We start from the raw sequence: 19,842 nt of genomic DNA on the forward strand, positions 1-19,842 counted from the left end.
TAAGCACTTTGCAGATACGTTTTGATTAAAATGCGTCAACAACGGTACTACAGTAGTGATGAAACCTCTGAAGACGATTGGGAGCTAGGCCGTTAGGTTGTGTTGGTCAGCCTTGTTGGGCCTCACGGGCAACGAAACAATTTGCCACGCTTACGAGTTCGCCCCTACTCAGGGTTCATTGGGCCAGCTTTCTCCGGCATCCAAGCTGCGCGCTCGGGCCGCTATCTTCGCCGGAGATAAAGCCCGGCCGATTTGTTGGCCCGTAGCCGTTACGCGCGAAGCCAGGCTGTCCAGCCCTCGACTTCCCTCCCAAGTGGGGATTCGCCTTTGAACTTTGAACTCTCTCCTCACACACACATTTCCTGCGGTGACGACTCGGCGGAGAGTGCCGCGATCTCTAGATTTTCACCCTTCGCCGGCGACGAGCATCTAGAAGGTACGCCCGCCCCTTCCCTTCCCCTCCCTTCCCTTCGTGCTGTGCGATCCGAGCATCCGAAACCGCATCAGTACCTCCGCCTCTGGCCGCAGACCAACAGTCCGGCTACCGTGGAAGATATGCGGAATCTCTCATTCGTTAGGATCCTCGGGCGCTTCCGAGTCCTTGTTGGCTCTACATCGACTTCCATGAAGGCCGCGAACAGCAAGCCCTCATTTGATGCTGAGAGGACTAGCGATGGGAGCTTCGCAAATCTTAAGATCATCGGTTCTAATTTTAGTTTTTGCTCCCGGTTTTGTTTGAGAATAATGTCTATGCGTTATTGCTGATTTCTGTTGGAATTTTCGTTTGGTTGCAGACAAATTTAACCAGGAGTTGGTTTCCGTTAGGACTTATCTGGAAGCGATGGTATAACTTCTCAAAACTCTGCAACGTTTATGCACTGTGGCGGAATCTTACTGAATCGATATTGCTCGTACGATTAAATTGCTTGAATTGAAGTTATTACAGAAATTTATCGCGGTTTTCCTGTCATTGTTTTATTTTCCTGCATGGTTTAGACTTGGTGTCTGTCTGAATGCTAGCATGGTTTAGACTGGCTGAAAAGTTCACTTGTTGATCAATGTCAAAATCGTAGAGCTGTATGTTGTGGGGATGTGCCAGTTGTGTCATCCCGGGTTATAGCCTGGTAGAGTATACAGATACTCTTCTAGTTTAGCCTTGTTAGATGGTATTTTGTCATGATTCAAAGACTTTGGAATTCAGGTCCAGGTAAAACAGATTAATTGCAGTGGACCAGTGGCACAGTGTGCTTATCGTTGAACTACTTTGGTAGGCTGCATTATCTAACCATGTAATCATGCAAGCTGCAAAACGGAAGAGAAATTATTCAACCTCTACAGGAAGCTCGCAAGCATCAAATCTGCATCTGTCTTTAAGTATTTCCTTTGTTTGTTTCTCTGAATATACATTTATACGTTTGTGTCGAAGAATTCAACCCATGGATGCTGGGATTGGATGCTGTGTTATTTCTATCAATAGAGTCACTGCCTTTATGTTCTTGATGTATGTATCCTTGCGTACCTTGCCTGAGAAAGAGCCCTATACACTTCTCACAGGCGAAATTCTTGGGAAGTTCACCTTCTCATTTAGCACTGTGTTATGTTCTGAATGTTTCTAGGCTCAAGGTTGAAATTAGTTTATGAGCATGTATCATTGTTTTTTCTACATCAACATGTTATTTAAGTATGTGGATCTCTTATTACTGATACATTTTGGTATTTGACAAATTCAGCATACCAAACTGCGAAGACTGACAGAACAAATAAACCATTCTGAGGGAAAACTTCAACAAGTGGTTAATGGAGATGCAAAGCTTAAGGTGAAGCATACTGAAGATTCGAAGCTCTGGCAAGGATTAGATTCAGAAGTCTCCTTACTGAAGACCCAGTGTGATCAGCTGACTGAAACTCCGCTGCTGCTATCTCGTCAGTCAGAACAAGGTAAATATTTATTGTAGCATTTACTTTGCAAGTCTGTTGTTCAGATTTGACTGGTGAAACAATACACTTACAGCTCATGAAGATAAGAAGTTTTTTGAAGAGATGCTTTGCAATAATTCCCGATCTCTAGATGATTTCAAATACCTGTTGCATGATTTATCGACAAAACGGGACTGTGCAGAACAAAACATCTTTTCAGGTTGGTCAGTCCTAGTAACTTGGCGCTAAACTGTGCATATGTTCGTAATTCTGTGGCGTTGATATGATACATTAGTAGATAGCTAGAACGATATGCAATTTGCTAAATATTTCTGAAATAATGTGATGTAACCTCTGTTGTCTGGTTGCATAGAAATTGGTCAAGGAGAAGGCTTCAGTGAAGATTGATCTGCAAATGGCGGTATAATCTCAACATTTTGCAACGTTTTTTCCTTGTGGTAGAATTTTACTGAAATCAATATAGCTGGTTGGTACAATTGTATGAATTGATGTTATTCCTGAAATTTGTCATTGTTGTCCGGTCACTATTTTATCTCTACATGGTTTAGATGTATGTCTGGATGATGTTAGTAGCCTTTTAATCAATGTCAAATTGCAAATCTCTATTTTATGGGATGTGCCAGTTGATCATCCCTGGTGGTAGCTTGGTAGGACTCCTCTAGTCTAGTCTTGTTATGGTATTCTGTCACATTTTGAGGGCTACTCATTTCAGTCCAGGTAGAACAAATGGTTGCAGACCTCTCATTAGACTATAGGCTGTATATCTAACAATAAGTAATCATGCCAGGTTGTCAACATGAAGAGGAAAAAATGTTCAACTATTATGGGTAGCTTGCAAGCATAAAATCCTCATATCTCTTTTCAGTATTTCCTTTATTCATTTATCTGGAAGTTACATTTATGCATTACTGTCGAACAAATTCTACCTATGGACATTGGAATTGGATGCTGTGCCTTTTCAGTATCAACAGAGTCCGTCAACATTTTCTTGACGTGTGCACCCTTTGAATCCTTAACATTGTTCACTCTGCAAAATTCTAGGAAAGTCCACCATATCATTTACCATCGTGTTTTGTTATGTATTTTCATCTAGTGGGCGGTTGGCAACTTAATTAAAATAGGCCTTTGCCCTTCAGAGACCTAAGCTCTGATGCAACGAGAAACCATCTACTTGGTGCAGATAGTTCTGTTAAAATTCAGAGTGGCACAGGAAATATCAGTTTTGCAGTTAGTTATGGATATTGGGTAGATTAGCTCAAGGTTGAAATGATTTTATCAGCATATATCGTTGTTTTTTTCTACATCAAACATGGTAGCTGGATGTCTTATTACTGATACATTATGGTATTTTACAAATTCAGCATACCAAACAGGGAAGGGCGACAGAACAGATAGACCTTTTAGAGGGAAAACTTCAACAAGTTGTGAATGGAAATGCAAAGCTTAAGGTAAAGCAGACTGAAGATTCGAAGCTCTGGCAAGGATTAGATTCGGGAGCCTCCTCAACAAAGACCTTGTGTGATCAACTGACTCAGACTCTGCAGCGGCTAGCTCGAGAGAAAGAACAAGGTAGTATTTATGGTGACATTTATTTTGCTTGTTTGCTGTTCAGATCTGACTGGTGAAACAATAAACAACTGAGGAAGATAAAATTTTTTTGAAGAGATGCTTGGGAAGAATTCCAAAGTTGTAGATGAATTTAACTTCCTGTTGCATGATTTATCAACAAAACAAGACTGTGCAGAACAAAAGATCATTTCAGGTTAATCAGTCTTAGTAACTTGACACTAAACTGTGCATACGTTCTCTACTTCTATCTATGTTCGTATCATATGTTAATAGATAGAACATCCGCAATGTGATAAATAATTCTGAAACAATGTGACAATAGCTTTCTGCTGTCCTATTTTCAGATAAACTGGACATTTTGCAGATGAAACAAGAAAAAGAAGAAATGGATCAAAATTACAAGGAAGAACTGTATTCAAATGATGCTATGATAAAGGAAAAAGGTATAAGTTAGTTTCTCTGTATCAAATGATGATTTAAAAATGATGTCGACCATATGCTTAAATTGCATTAGGATAGTCCATAAAATTGCCAAGTCCCACTTATTTTATTTCCAAAATTCAGTGATTTTAACCTTGAGCTATGCCTACCATGCAACACAACAACTGTTAGCGCTAGCACTTCTGAGATTATACCGATGATGGACTGGTGGTCTAGGCTTGAAAGCACGGCGACTTGCTGGCGGCGCCGTGCTCGGCGCCTAGGGTTTTAGCTGCAAGACAATGGATGTCGAGGGGTAGGAGACAAGGGGGCTGGGCGCCCAAGGGAGATACAAGTATCTCAATCCCAGGCTGATCCTTCTCATTAATCAGAGTCCAATACTTATACAAACAATCCTAACAAACCTGCTACTTTTACCAAATAATAATAATAACTAAATATAAATAGATCCTAACATATAGGACTCCATAACTAGCTGAACTCCTAAACCGACCAGGCCTAGTCCTGTATCCAGGCGCCCAACATAAGGCCTGATCAGCCAACCTGGTCAGCCACGACTCCTACGCTGATATGTCTTGCCGACCATAACAACAACAGTACTACCCTTATCAGTAATATAACTGTATCTATATGCAGATTCCATCATCAAGCAATTAAAGGGTTCAATTGCTATGGTTCAACATATTGAAGTGACTGAAAATAAGTTAAGAAGATTAGAATCTGAAGCTGAAATTTCTGCTTCGAATATCAATTGGGTAGGAAAGTTACCCCATGAAGATTGTGAGGTTTGTCAACTATCTGTCCCGGTTACACACTTATTTGCTATTTACAAACAATTGATGACGTGTAAGCTTCTTTACTCATGATATTGTATTCTGCAGCAAGAGTTGCTTCAAAAGTTTTTGAAGCTAGAATCAGATAACCATGATCTTCAAAGCCAAGCACAGTCAATGTCCAACAGTGCTGAATCTCTGCAAGGAGAGATAAGTAAGCATGACCAGCAGACTGAAACACTTGAGAATCAGAATTTCCAGCCCTGTAGTGTCCTGAATGAGGAGGAGCAACTTTGTAGTTGTTCGGTGGAAAGAGAGAAGACTATGGAAGACCAGAAATTACAGGTATGGATTTGTTAAATCACATAATTTAATAGTTTGTAGATAACATAAGTGCATAACAACCTTTTCAATCCACTGCCCAGGTTAGTGAGGCAAGAACACGGTATGATCCCATGCTTGAAGGTGAAAAGATAGAGCTATCCAAACATTTGAAGGAGCCCTCTCTCAAAAATTACCAGGTATTACATGTCTATTAATTGTGCACCACTTTGGCATCTCAATCACAAACAAATTCAGTTTGTGAATGAATTTTACAGGCGATCAATGAAATCCGTAAGAAATACGAACTTGAAAAGATAGAAATCACAAATGTCATAAAAGAAAAGGTAAGTTAACTCCTTTTATTTCAGAAACTATTTATGCTTAACTTATTTTATTTCAGAAACTATATGCCTAGAACATCAAGCCTCTCTTATGCTATATTTTTAATGAATGCTCAAAAATTCAGGCTGACAAACTCATAAGTGAAATGGAAGAAAAATGCAATGAAAAGATATCAGAGAAGAAGCGAGATTCTGCAAGGCATTCGATGCATCTTAAGGAGGATCACGGTGCAATAGTAAGTTTTTTGTGTTTTATTTTCATCATTTTAAAAAATTAAGATACTCATTTTAATGTTCTTGCCCATCTAATGATGAATGTTGACAAGTGCAAGTTAAACTTTCTTTTATGACCTCTCTGCTAAAAAGGCTGAGTGACCTCAAAATGTTTCTGGGGTCCTTGGAGTTTCTTTTATTTTTTTTCCCTAAATGGTCTTGACATGTAAATGAAATGAAAGCCATACCAAATAGCCTAATGTATCAAACTAGAAATGAGATGATTTCTTCCAGGTGCTTTATGGTAGTAACTGATTTACATAATATTCATATGCCAGAAACCTTGCAGCATACTGCTGATGAAACTGAAGTTTCTATAGCATTTTGGTTTCCATTTAGTTTGCAATAGCTTAGAGATATCAGAGTGAAAGCAGATAAAATCATTTTAAAACTATGTTCCTAACTTTTAGACTTTCAAATGTTATTGGTATAATGTATGGACCTACATAGTATCTCCAGAAAATACCAATAGTAAACAATATATCTCATTTGTACATGGTTTCAAAAAAATAGGATACCATGAATTGCTGCACAATATATGCATAGTAAAACTGTACTACATCCATCCTAAATTGTAGGTCATTTTGGCTTTTCTAGGTACATTCATTTCGTTATGCACCTAGATATACATCTAGATGCATATGAAAATGAATGTACATAGAAAAGACAAACCGACCTACTATTTGGGACGGATTGAGTATATTTTTTCCTTAAATGACCATGAAGGTGGTTTTCTGCTGATATTCAGGTGGCAAGAATTCAGCAGGACAAAGAGCATAATGAGTCAACTCTCCAGGCTTATCTCAAAGAAGAACTGCAGCTCATTGAATCCCAGGTTGAGAAAGAATTGAGGGAGGTCAGTAACAAATTCCGCAAGATGCTTTGATCATGCAGGTTTCCATACTAATGAAATTTGTATAATATATATGCAGAGACCGTCATTGCTTAGCAATGAGCATGAATATCAAATAAAATCACTAAGAATGAAGCATGAGGAAGAATGCGGGAGGATGCAGGATGAACTGGAGCTTCAGAACTCAAAGGTGGTGATTGGCATTTTTGACATTCTGAAGATAGTCACTTTGAATATATATTGAAGTTCTTCGATGCAGGAAAACCAGAGAGGATTATTGCAGTCACAGAAGAAAGTCATGGGAGGAAATCGACAAATCGATCAAGAAGTGAACTCTAAGAAGGTTTTGTCTACTCACCAAGTTCAATATACTCTACATCACTAAGTGATGCAATGTTTTTTTTTTTTGAAACACGGGGAAACCTGTTCGCGAAAAAAAATGCAATGCTTTTTTCCAGGTGCTTTATGGTAGTAACTGATTTACATAATATTCATATGCCAGAAACCTTGCAGCATAATGCTGATGAAACTGAAGTTTCTATAGCATTTTGGTTTCCATTAGTCTGCAGTAGCTTAGATATCAGAGTGAAAGCAGATAAAAGCATTTTAAAACTATGTTCCTTTTAACTTTTAGACTTTCAAATGTTATTGGTATAATGTATGGACCTACATAGCATCTCCAGTAAATACCAATAGTAAACAATATATCTCATTTAATTGCTGTTTACATGGTTTCAAAAAGAATAGGATACCATGAATTGCTGCAACAGTGCCCCAATTGCAAAGTTGAAAAAAGGAGGGCAAACTCACAATTAGAACCAAGTGAGGATAACCCATATATGCATTAATTCATACAGAAACTTTTCGTAGAGTACTAGTTTTTGTATTTCATATTTGTCATATTAGTGCAATGCATGTGAATTCTGTTTTATAGAGTACTAGTTTCGGTATTTCATATTTGTCATATTTATCATAATTTTTCTTAGCCTCTGATAATAATGCAGGTGGTGGTTAAGTCCTTATATTTTTCATACCATCAGTTTCGAATGGTATCCAGTAATTCTAGAAACTCAGTTGATGAAAGAGCTCCTGGAAACACAGCCACTATCAATTTTGATGAGAATAATTTATCTGCGTTCAAACACAGTTACACCAGAGCAATTAATAAAGCCAGAGAGTGGTGCAAGTCAAATACTAAGGTAACTGATTTGTCACAATATTTTGGACCTGGTGCTGAGATTTTCACCACCCCAGCAGAAGGAATTTTCCATTTGAAATTGAAGTTCAGAGAGCGTGAGCTTACTTTATACATCAACGGCAGAGATCTATATTTGTTGGGGTGGGATGGTGACAGATATGGTGCCTTCGAAATCCAAGACATTGATGAGAAGAAAAAAGAAAGGTGTATTCCAGGTTGCACTATCATTAAGATGGGGTTCAACTACCATGACATCTGTAAACATACTCTTGGAGAGGTTAGAATTGGTCCATTTGCAATGACTCATGGCTTTGAAGTCCTCTACAAGTGTGATGGAGTCAGTTACAATGATGCTTTGGAAGCTGTTGCAATATTTGCTGTCAACATTTGTGAGGCTATGAGAGATGAAGAGGTCTGGAAGGAAGTCAAAGATTCTTTTGACCTGTTGTTTCTGAACACGCTGGACTCCAGATGGGACAAGAAATCAGGGATGGCTCCTTTATCTGCAAACATTAGAACCTATAAACATTACTCGCTTCAGTATTTGGAATATGTTGATTGCATGATAAGAAAAAAACCCCTTCCAGAGATAACCAATCGCAGTGGCCTACATGTCAAATCCATCCATGAATTGAGGAATCGAATTAGAGTGCCCTTAAGGGATGCATACAACGAAGGTGAATTCCTTCATGAAAAGCGACCAAAGTCACCTGTGTGGTGTCCACCTTATCCAGATGGCAAGGATTGGATCTCTGAAGAAGAGCAATTGAAGGAGGAAGAAGAGGAGGAATAAAAGAAACCAGTTGCAGCTGCTGTATGACAGGTTAGTTGCTAGTTGCTTTTTTGTTCTTTCAAATATCAGAACTAGTTTCATTCATTCGTTGAGTTGTCACTGTTGATGGATCATTAAACCATTAGAACCTTTAGGCTCATGACTCCAGTGGAAATATTTATTCAATACACTACATATATGATGTTTGTTAAGTGTGGCTCTTATTTCTTGCTGCTCATGTGAACATATTTTTGCCTCTTGGGATACGAAGTTGAGAGATAAGGCATTGATACCCTAGGTACTTGCTGATTTTGTTTCCAGTGCTCTGCATCCTCTTGTTTACACATTGCAACTTGCTGTCATGGCCTCATGGGTGGCTTTATGTGTTTTGATGGTTCAGTATCACCGCCAATTGTATCTGTGGTTTGTTATCTGTTTAAAATGATTTTGTATGGAGGTTTATCGGATTTGTGAGCAGAAATGTCATAATGGTAAATAAAACACAATAACAATCAATAAAACATTGTTTTCACCTAAAACATAATAACAGTCAATAAAAACATTGTTTTCACCTACCTTGTAACACATTCCATTGAAATACACTTGTGGTTTCTGCAGAAAGCACTATAGGGTAAAGAGTGTAATTGGATAAATCTATGGCCCGTATACCTGTAACAATTGATTGGCTGCATTTTCCAATAACAGTTACTTTGTTCCTTCGAAAAATTATGATTAGTCTAATTGAGTTGCCATTGTTGATGGATCATTAAGCCCCTAAGACTTTCAGGCTCATGACTCAGGAGCCAAGGTCACAACATTGTTGTGTTGCTACTCTTTTTTTTTTTTGAAAGACCCGGCCTTAGTCGGCTTTGATTAAATAAGAGGGGGCAGAAACTTCAAGTTTACAAGCGCGAGATGCGCTCCCCAGCACAGCCTAGGATGCCTCGGGTGGTTTTACAAAGTCAATTACTCGCTAGAGTTATGCACGACAAAAAGCGGCTTTAGAGCCACGCAACCCGCTAGTGACCACTGTTGTGCCATGTCTTGGATTTCCATGAAAACCGCTTGTACTGATGTTCGGCGATCTCTGAAAATGATAGCGTTTCGCCAATTCCAGATAGTCCACAAGGTCAGAATCAGCATAGTGTGTCCTTTCTTCTCGCCATCCCCTAGAGCTTGGCTGAATGACTCTTCCAAGTCAAGATCAAGTCTCCAGCCTCTCGGATCAAGGCTGCCACAGGAACTCCAGGAGGCCGCGAGCTGCCATACTGATCTGGCGAAGGGACACTCAAAGAAGAGGTGGTGTGTCGTCTCTAAGTTCCTTACACAAAAAGCACAAAAATAATTGTTTTCCCACCCGCGTGCCTGCAAGCGTGCAGCTGTCCACAGCCTATTTTGCAGTAGCAGCCAGGTGAAAAACTTGCATTTCGGTGGCGCCCAAGCCTTCCAAATCAAAACCCGGCTGTTGGACAGAATTTGGCCTGCAAACTGGATAGCATATGCGGATCTCGCCGAGTATTCTCCTGAGCTCTCAAGCGTCCAGGTGATAGTGTCCTCGCTGGTGTCCTCCAGATTAAGTCCGACCATCTCAATTGCTGTCCACAGTCTAAAAAACTCATTTAGGAGATCATGGTTCAGGTTGTGGGCAATGTCTCTAATCCAGTTGCCATTCAAGACTGCATCTCTTACAGTCCTATTTTTTCGCCTACTGTGTTGGTACAACATGGGGCACAGGCTTGCTGGAGGTCTTCCTTCAATCCAACTTGAGTGCCAAAAGAAGGCTTTGAGTCCGTTCCTTACTGTGACCACCGTAGCCGCGTTGAAAAGGGCTAAGTCTGTTGCATCAATTGGCAGTTCCATGCCATTCCATGGGCGTTCAGGGTTGGACCATTGGAGCCAAAGCCATCTGACCCGCAACGCTCGACTGAAAGCCTGTAGTTCAATGATTTCCAAACCCCCGTACTCTATTGGTTTGGCCACCGTACTCCATGCCACTTTGCATTTTCCTCCTGTTAACTCACTGGTGCCCGCCCACAGAAAGCGTCTTCTAATTTTGTCAAGATCAGCAGTTAGTTGTTTCGGTTGTGTTGCTACTCTGAATGATTGTACAGGCCGGTATTCAATTAATCATATTGTAGCTCCATAGATTTTCTTTTACACTTTTAAATTTGTTGCCAGAAGGACCACATGATACTGATGATTATTTATTTCATTGAATCAACTTTAGAGCTGTTTTTCACCAGGGATGTTAAAGGGTTATTTGTAACTACATAGTATATATTTTTCTCAGATGTCTATGCGATTCATCAATGGACTGAAGGTGTTCTTACTATTTATTGCTGCTAATGTTCAAACTTTAAAATCTTTTATAGTAGCATATTACTCTTACATGGTATTAGCATCTCACATGGTATGCTGTAAATGATACTCTCCAAATCTTAGTTATTTTTCCTACTAATATGTTAAAAGAAAATTGTTTTTTGACACGACATAACTCCTGCAAAGGACCCTACCAGACTATAATTTTCTACCAACTCTTTGATGAAACAATCATAAATCCATGCTGATTACTAAGGTTCTGGCATTTCTGGTGATTATGATTATTGGTCATAGCCTGTTTAGACTACCCTTGACTAAGACATTTATTTGAAACTGCACAATCATTTGTCATCAAGTTTTGTTCACGTAGTAGAAGTCACGGACAGGGATCACTTCTGTAAAGTAAAGATTTTCTTGGCTATTGCAATATCACATTAAACCCAAGATCGCATATATCATCTTCATCCTTCTTTCTAGATTGAGTTTGGTATCTTATATCTTTCACGCATCCTGTGTCATGTAGCTCCTATACGTTCACTGGTTTGAAGAAAACTATTGATGCTGAAACAGCACTCCTCTGTCGTGTAATGAATCGGCCCTTGGGGTGATCACTGTGGAAAACTAGAAATGATCTTATTTTCTCTAATACTGTGATCAAATCACCCAAGCAAGTGGCTTATAAATCTTTGGGTTTCTTAAAGCAGTGGATCTTGATGTCAAGGAACGACGGAGCGACCAAGGATGCATGGCTGGGCAAACTGAAGGAGGGGATGGAGCGATGGTGGTCTGCACCTAAAAGTTCCAATGAGTTGTTTTCTATATTTGTAGACCAGGTCTTTTAGTGTCGGTTTTTGGAGTTGTTTTGCTGTAAAATAGGGGTGTCGTTTCTGGTGTTGTGATCGTACTGTGGGGAGGTTTAGATGGAGGTGTGCCTCTCTTTTGATGTGCTTGGATGTAATAGCTGGTGTCCCCAGCAAAAACTGTTACCATTTTCAGCTTTCAATATAAGCTGGGCGTCACGCCTTTGATCTAAGAAAAGTAATGAATCGGCCCTTGTGATAACCGAACACACCGGGTCAGAGTTGTCCTTGCAATTATTTAATTTCGTGCTGCTGGCTGCTATTGCCATGACTTTGTGAAATGAAACAGTTGCTTCAGCGACAGGTTCTGACTTGCTAGTGAGGGCAGGCGCGGGCGCGACAAAGGTTTGCTGTGCAATGCTGGCCGCAGGAAGCATCTAAAACCAGAACGCGATGGTCATATGAAACAAATATCCCTTGCCATCTTGTTTGGAGAGGGCTTTGTGTCTAGCACAGTAGTGTATTTTTGGCGTATTCGATTCCCTGTATTCAAATGCCAGGCACCTTTTTACCTTTGGTGATTTGGTCATTTGCAAGCTGCTCCTGTCGTGAAGAATCTTGAGGTTGGTGTTTGCTTCGACTTCAGAGTTCAGACTTCAGGGCACCGTGATGTCTTCCCACACGCCATTTTTTATCCTGGAAACTCTGAATAGAAAATCTGGACGAGAAAGGGCATCTGATGATCTGGGCTTGCTTTGCTGAATTCTGAGACAACGGGGGGATATCAAATTCCTCATCTGACAATCTTCTCGGTTTTGGATAATACGCGGGGGTTCGAGTCCGCACAGAATCTGCACAAAGTGCTCATTTAGTCATAAGTAAGTAGACAACACAGTTCTTTTGCTCGCCTAACAGTAACACGCATTCCCGGGTGATTTTAGACACCAAATATTGGTTTGGCTCAAGGGCTTCCTTGGCCGTAAAGGCAAGCCAAATTTATCAGGTTTGACTCTGGATATAAAGCGATAAAGCTAAATTGAACTATAGTTTGAAATGGAGAACTCTCTTTTTTAAAAAAATGACAGGAGCTATGTCTTTCAGTTAAGAAGAATAAAGTTGACCTAGTTTTAAGAGAATCAAGCCTGAAACCTTACATAGATACATATTAAAATACGGAAAATACCCACAATACCACAATATCATAGCCCTGACTCTGACTAACACTGAGGTACTCCCTCCGTCCACGAAAAAATCAATTTCTAAAATTGTTCTAAGTCAAACTTTTTAAACCTTAACCAAATTTCTAGAAACAAATGCTAAGATTGATGGTATCAAATTAGTGTTATTAGATACATCATAGAATATATTTTATAGGATGCACATTTTATGTCATAGATGTTGTTACTCTTTTCTATAAAGTTAGTCAAATTTAAAAAAATGACTGGTATGAATTATAGGAATTGATTCTTTCATAGACGGAGGGAGTAATAGACAAATCAATGACACCCACCATGTGTCCTCATTGCCAAGTTGATCATAAGCAGCAAAAAACAGCTCCCCGTTTCCCAAGGCAACTGCCAAACGCCCTGACATCCTCCCATTATCTGGTATCATGTACCGAGTCTCAGGGAGTGTTTAATTCTCATTTTTTCCCAAAATATTTTGGGTTTTGGTGCATCATTTTGTAAAATAGAACTAAACACTATACAAAATTTTTAGCAAAAAGGTAATTATTCTCCATTTTGGTTTTTGGCCTCAAGGGGTCAAAAAAAAAAACCAAAATGAGCCTCAAGAGGTTTCATGAGTACAATAAATTCTGCATTTTGGATGAAACTAAATATGACCCTGAATTTTTTGGCATTTTGTATTTCATCACTTCAAAGTAGTTGACATTTTGTATTTTGGATTATATAGGAAACTAAACACCCCCTCACCTTGTGCCGTCATTTAGTCCCCTCTATAGAAGCTTGGTCTGGCATGGCATGAACGAGTCCTCGAACAACACAGACGATGCAAGGAAGTATTACGTGACAATCTGTCCCAGCATGGCTGGTCCGTCGAGGCCACTGAGTGTCACCAGATTCCTCAAAAAAAAAAAAAAAAAAAAAAAAAAAAACTGAGTGTCACCAGCATTTTGATGATAAGGCCAGACATCATCAGACCTTTGAAGAGGTTGACGTAGCGCAGCAAGGTCATCTCCGTAGTTTTGTCTTCTTCCTATGTGACGCCCAGCCGCTTCATAACTCATAAGTCATAAGCACTTTCCTTGCTTTGCTCTGCACGTCACCACACGCCCAAGCTAAAGTACAGAGCGAGCTCCAACCCTCTCCAATCTGTTGTGATCCATGGCGTCTCCTGACTTGTACAAGCCAAGATTTACTCTACTATTTTAGTAGAGAGAGCGAGCTCCAACCCTCTCCAATTTGTTGTGATCCATGGCGTCTGCTGACTTGTACAGAGCAAGTTTTACTCTACTATTTTCGTTAGAGTTGTGACGTTTGAGGAAAAAACGAAGCAATTACTATTTCCTATACTAGATTAGAGTTGTGACATTTGAGGAAATAAAGCATGGTTGGATGGAGGGTGGATCGAGCAGGAGCGTCGTTGATGCGACGCGTCCCTTATACAATTAGGCCGGCCTCCTAATTAAGGGCCCCTTCGCTGGAAAATTTCCTGGCAGGAATGCTGGTTAAAATTGTATAAACTTCATGAGTTAGATTAATTTCTGGGCTGTTTTTATTGGAAAAGACCGGGCCCTAAACTGGGCTGCTTGATCTCATCTCCGGGCTCCAGCGAGAGGACAGGAATCTCTTATCCGAGCTCCAACACTGGTCAACCTGCAGGGCTTAGCAGCCGGGTACGGGAACATGGGTACGTTCCTCGTTCCGGGAACTTCGTTCCGAAACGTGGAACGGGAACATCATGGAACATCGTTTCCAAATGCGGTGGAACACGAATCATATATAGGAGCAATCATAGGAACGTCAGTCCCAAGCGACTATGGAACTTCGTGGTGTGTGTGCATACTGCGCCGTGCCCGTCCATGAGCGGTCGGCGAAAAATCTAGATGGTGATTGACTCATTCGCCTACACATGCAATGAGCCAAAAGGTTGGAGTTAGACAGCCCTAAATGAAACAAAAATACAATAGTAAACTATATCACGCTAGAAATCGAACTCATTTGGTTCAAAACAACATATAAAACTATCTGAGCCAACCACTACGTCCCAAACACGTTCCTTTAGAAAGTGGAACGCGTTCCGCAACTTAAAGGAACGAGACGAAGCTATATACCCCCTACGTTCCATAGTTTATGAGAATGTCGTACCGCGTACCACGTTCTCGTACCACGTACCCTATGTTCCGGGAACTTGGCTGCTAAGCTGCAGGGTCCAATGTCCAAACCCTACGCCGTGACACTCGCCAGCACGGGAGCAACGGACAGAGAGCGAGACAAGAGAGGGGGTTCGCGTATGAACATGGTTTGTATATGAGAGCTAGGCTCATATGGGATAGGCTGAGTATATGTAAGTAGTCGTGTTTGGTTGACTGCATCTACTTAGTTTGGCTGAGAAGAGATATTGTTTGATTGCCTGCATGAATATATGTAACATAAGATATTATAAAATCATAATTATGATTTTTATTTTTATAGGTACACTCTTAAAGTTCTTATTTTATCTAATTATGTCTTAACATCTTTAAAATATATTAATATCACTTACTATTTACTAATCATACACTAATACATCATTAGTCTCCTAAATGGTTGCACCTGGGCAGCCTGGCTCAGAAGAAACGACTGAGTCCGGTGTTTTTCCAGAGTCTGGTTGCGAGATGCTTATTGCATAAGCAGAGCTTGGCTCCAAGCCACGAGCAGGCAACCAAACAAGGCCACACTACATCCAGTCAGCCCGGTTCAGCCGGATGTAGTTCGTCTGTCTCTAAAACTTCAACTTCTAAAATCCGTGCTACTCAAACTTTTTAAATTTGACTAACTTTATAAAAAATATCAAAATCTATGATATAAAATCAATATCTTATGAAAATATATTCTATAATAAATTTAATGGTATTAATTTGGTATTATAAATTTTATCATTTTTTTCTAGAAATTCAGACAAAATTTGAAAAGTTTAACTTAGAACAACTCTACAAGTTGAAGCATGCGGGATAAACTGGTAATAACGAATTACATGCCCTTCGGTGATTAGCATGCGGGACTAGTGATGAGCCTGCCATCTAATCATCATCATCGTGTAAGAATCAAAAGGGGTTTTCTGGGGCCGGATAGGGAGAAAACAAATGCCTGAAACGGCAGGATCAGTGCTAGAGTATTTATTACCCCCGTTTGTTTAATCTCACTGATTGTGCATGAATGAAATGAATTAGGAATAGGCGCGAATCCGATCTACAGCAGCGAGGCCTGGCCCGCGTTTTCGCAGCTCAGCCTCACCCAGCCAACTGCCGCTGCCGCTGTAATTCTCTTCACTGGTATCATGCTAATGGTTCTAGTATTAAAGTTTACGTCTTGGACATGCCTATTTCTGTCAGCACTACTCGATGAAATGGACGGGAGCAGCGGGGGAGACGGTGACCGGTGAGGAGCTCAAATAAATTCGAGCAGTTGATTTTCCGGATTTTATGAATTATTTAATAAATTAAATAATATAGAAAAACAAAAAACACTTCCTCCGCATGCTCCTAAATTCCTAATAACGGGAGGGGAAATCATACATGCCGCCCAAGATGGAAATGTCCATCCGTCCCCTAATTACGTTCGTTCCCTCATACAAAAATGATATTTTTCTATTGCATATAGTGTATACATTGTGTAATGTTTGAAGAGAGAATAGTTCAATATTGATGTGTTTTCCTTTTTTTATATGATCGATAATCAGGTTCAAACCATTTGTATGTCGGGAAAATTTGTGGCACTGTGCAAATACTGAGCAAGAATTTGACCTAGTGTCAAATCAAAACAATTTTTGTTTTTCTTCCATTTGTTTTTCTTCCATGTCTATGAGCACTATAGAAAATATTAAAAGAGATTACTCCCTCAGTGAAGAAAAAATATTGTCACTTCTTGGAGAGTCAAATAAATTTAAACTTGATTAAATTTAAGTACTAATATTTATGATGTTGAGTAAGTATCATCAGAACAACTATAAATATGTTTTCATATTAAACCTATTTCAACGAATAATTATTCATACTATTTTGTATACATTTGATTAAACTTAAAAAAGTTTGATTTGTCAGATCAAAAGACTTGTTGTATCTAAAAGTTACAAATAATAAAATATTATCTGTACTAACACGTTATTCACTCATGTTACCCATGCCGATCAAACATACACTACTAGCCACGTACATTACACGAACACACACCCTAACCCCTCAACTTCCATGCATGCACATACTAAAAAAATGAATTTACTATATCAATGAGATCACGCATACATCAATCAAATCAAGGAATGTTTTTTATATCTAAAACTTTCCTTATTTATCCTATTTTCTAAAACAAGAAAATAAATAAAAAAATATTTCATCTATTACCTCCTAGAAGGTAATAAGTGATTGTTACCGTTCGATCGAAATAGTCATTTAAGAGTACTGCAGCAAAGCTGACTGGTGATGGCAGCCGTCTCGGGGGTCAGGGCATCAAAGAGGCTCAAGACAACAACGCCAGCGGCAGGGCAAGGTCCACGGCACGGCCAGTGGTGCAATCCGAAACCAACAAGAAATCAGTCTATGAAGGCAACCAAGGTTGTTTTGTTCGCATGTAAAACCCTTTGTATGCACAGCAGCAGGCTTCGATGCCTGCCTGACTGATGCCGGACATCAACATCACCTGAACGTTCTGCATTCTGAATGTTTTTTCTTCTTCTTTTTGTACTTTGTGCAGGCAGTATGGCAAGGTAAGCTGGGGGACAGGATCACGGCGCTTCAGCAGTATGGCAATTGGCAAGGTAAGCTCCGGCAGTTCGTCGACCTGTGCTGCTCATGCTTGTGTGTGTATATCCTATTTGTGATCTGCATGCATAGCATGCCAATCTGAAGAGCGTTTGTGTCTCTGAATAAGATCTACCCGCGTGTGCAGACGGATACGGCATCAGTGCTCCACGAGGCAGCCACCTGCATCAAGCATCTCCACGAGCAGATCGAGGTGAGCAGATGCTGCATCAGCTTAATGCTGAATGTTCATCAGTTCATGCGACACTACTTGGACACGAGCAGCACGCAACTCACGCTACTATGCATTTGCAAGAGGATGTTGCCATGTGGTGGAAAGCATACAAAGTAGACAACCCAAAAGTGAAAGGTCGCTGGTGTGAAAAGTCATGGCTAAAAATATTTATTATGAGAGCGCAAGAGAAAAACACGCACTGGCAGAAAAAGTAAGCAAACCGGCTGGAAGTACTATGCAATCGGAGACTCTCTCTCTCTGTTCTCTTCCGGCCTTCTTTGGCGAGGGGCGGCGAGTGTTCTGTGAATTGCCGCGGCGGCAGCGTCCTCACGTGTTTTCCTCTTAGGCCTGTTTAGTTCTAAAATTTTTTGCAAAATTGACCCTGTAGCACTTTCGTTTGTATTTGACAAATATTGTCCAATCATAGACTAATTAGACTCAAAAGATTTGTCTCGTCAATTTTGACCAAACTGTGTAATTAGTTTTTATTTTCGTCTATATTTAATACTTCATACATGCGTCTAAAGATTCGATGTGACGAGGAATCTGAACAATTTTGTAAAATTTTTAGAGAACTAAACAAGGCCCTTGTTTAGTTCCGAAAAGTGAAAAGTTTTCGGTACTGTAACATTTTCGTTTGTTTGTGACAAATATTATATAATCATAGATTAATTAGGATCAAAAAATTCGTCTCGTGATTTACAGCTAAACTGTGTAATTAGTTTTTGTTTTCGTCTATATTTAATGTTTCATATATGTGCCACAAGATTCGATGTGACCTTGAAAACTTTTTGGTTTTCAGGATAAACTAAACAAGGCTAGGCCTTTATCTTTGGTTCCGTGTGCAGAGGCTTAGCCAGAGAAGGACGACCGCGTGCTCGTGCCGGATTTGGTAGTTCCTCGCTTCTGTGAGGGCGCGGCGGAGTCCAGGAAGAAAAGAAGAACGCGGACGGCAGAGCCGGCGCGGCGAGAGGCTACTATTTAGTACATGGGCCCTCCCACTCTACAGACCCGACAGCGTTGTCATACAAAACGGTAAGAAAAAAGTCTACTTTATGTTCCTTAACTTTCACAAAAGTCTAATTTTCATCCCTAAACTCTAAAACCGTACAAAATACATCCCTCAACTTTTAAAACCGTGCACATTACATCCTTGACCTGGTTTTGAAAGCGGTTTTGTCTTTTTCTTTTTATTTATTTTGGCTGAATTTTTTGAAAAAATCACAGTAAATCACGTAAAAATCATAAAATAGAAAACTTAATTTTGTTGGACTTCAGATAAGTAGATCTACACATTGATATATAATATAGTATGTTCTAGTACAATTTTTTTGATGCATCTTTAGATCTATATTTTTCTGCAATTAACTAGACTAATTATAGCTACATTTTCTATGGTCTAATTGTGATGAAATTTATATGGTGAGCTAATTATTCTATGTTTGAGTTATAGTAAAAATTTATACTCATTGAATCACTTATTACTTAGTTATAGATTTATTTAGGTTTTTGCTCGTTAAATTATAATAAATCTATAACTAAGTTATACATGATCTTAATGAGTATGAAATTTTTACCATAGTTTAAACATATAATAATTAGTCTAACATAAAAAAATTCACCATAATTGGACCATACAAACTATAGCTATGAATTATTCTAATTAATTATAGAAAAACACAGATCTAAAGCTACAATAAAAAATTTGTACTAAAGCATACTATATTATATGTTCACTATGTAGATCTACTTATCTGGAGTCCAACAAAATTAGATTTACTATTTTATGAATTTTATGTGATTTACTATAATTTTACAAATATCCAGCCAAAATAAATAAATAAAAAAGACAAAACTGCCTTCAAAACCGCTCATAACCATGTCAGGGACGTAATATTCATGGTTTCAAAAATTGAGGGATGTATTTTACTCGGTTTTAAAGTTCAGAAATGAAAAACAGACATTTGCGAAAGTTAAAGGAGGGACTTCTTCCAAACGGGAAAGCCCCTGCCGCAACCTGGCCGCCTCCTCTCCGGCCTCCCACCTC

The 19,842-nt window shown here is 39.4% G+C and overlaps 1 long non-coding RNA gene and 1 pseudogene across 1 annotated transcript; both read left to right on the plus strand.

Moving 5' to 3' along the window:
* Nucleotides 625–6,991, plus strand: LOC8084906 (annotated as a pseudogene).
* On the plus strand, nucleotides 7,910–11,839 carry LOC110432019. The gene is made up of 2 exons (XR_002449473.1): nucleotides 7,910–8,533; nucleotides 11,506–11,839. It is a non-coding gene; the product is annotated as an uncharacterized LOC110432019 (long non-coding RNA).

This window comes from Sorghum bicolor, chromosome 1 (genome assembly GCF_000003195.3).
Source record: "Sorghum bicolor cultivar BTx623 chromosome 1, Sorghum_bicolor_NCBIv3, whole genome shotgun sequence".
Classification (NCBI taxonomy): domain Eukaryota; kingdom Viridiplantae; phylum Streptophyta; class Magnoliopsida; order Poales; family Poaceae; genus Sorghum; species Sorghum bicolor.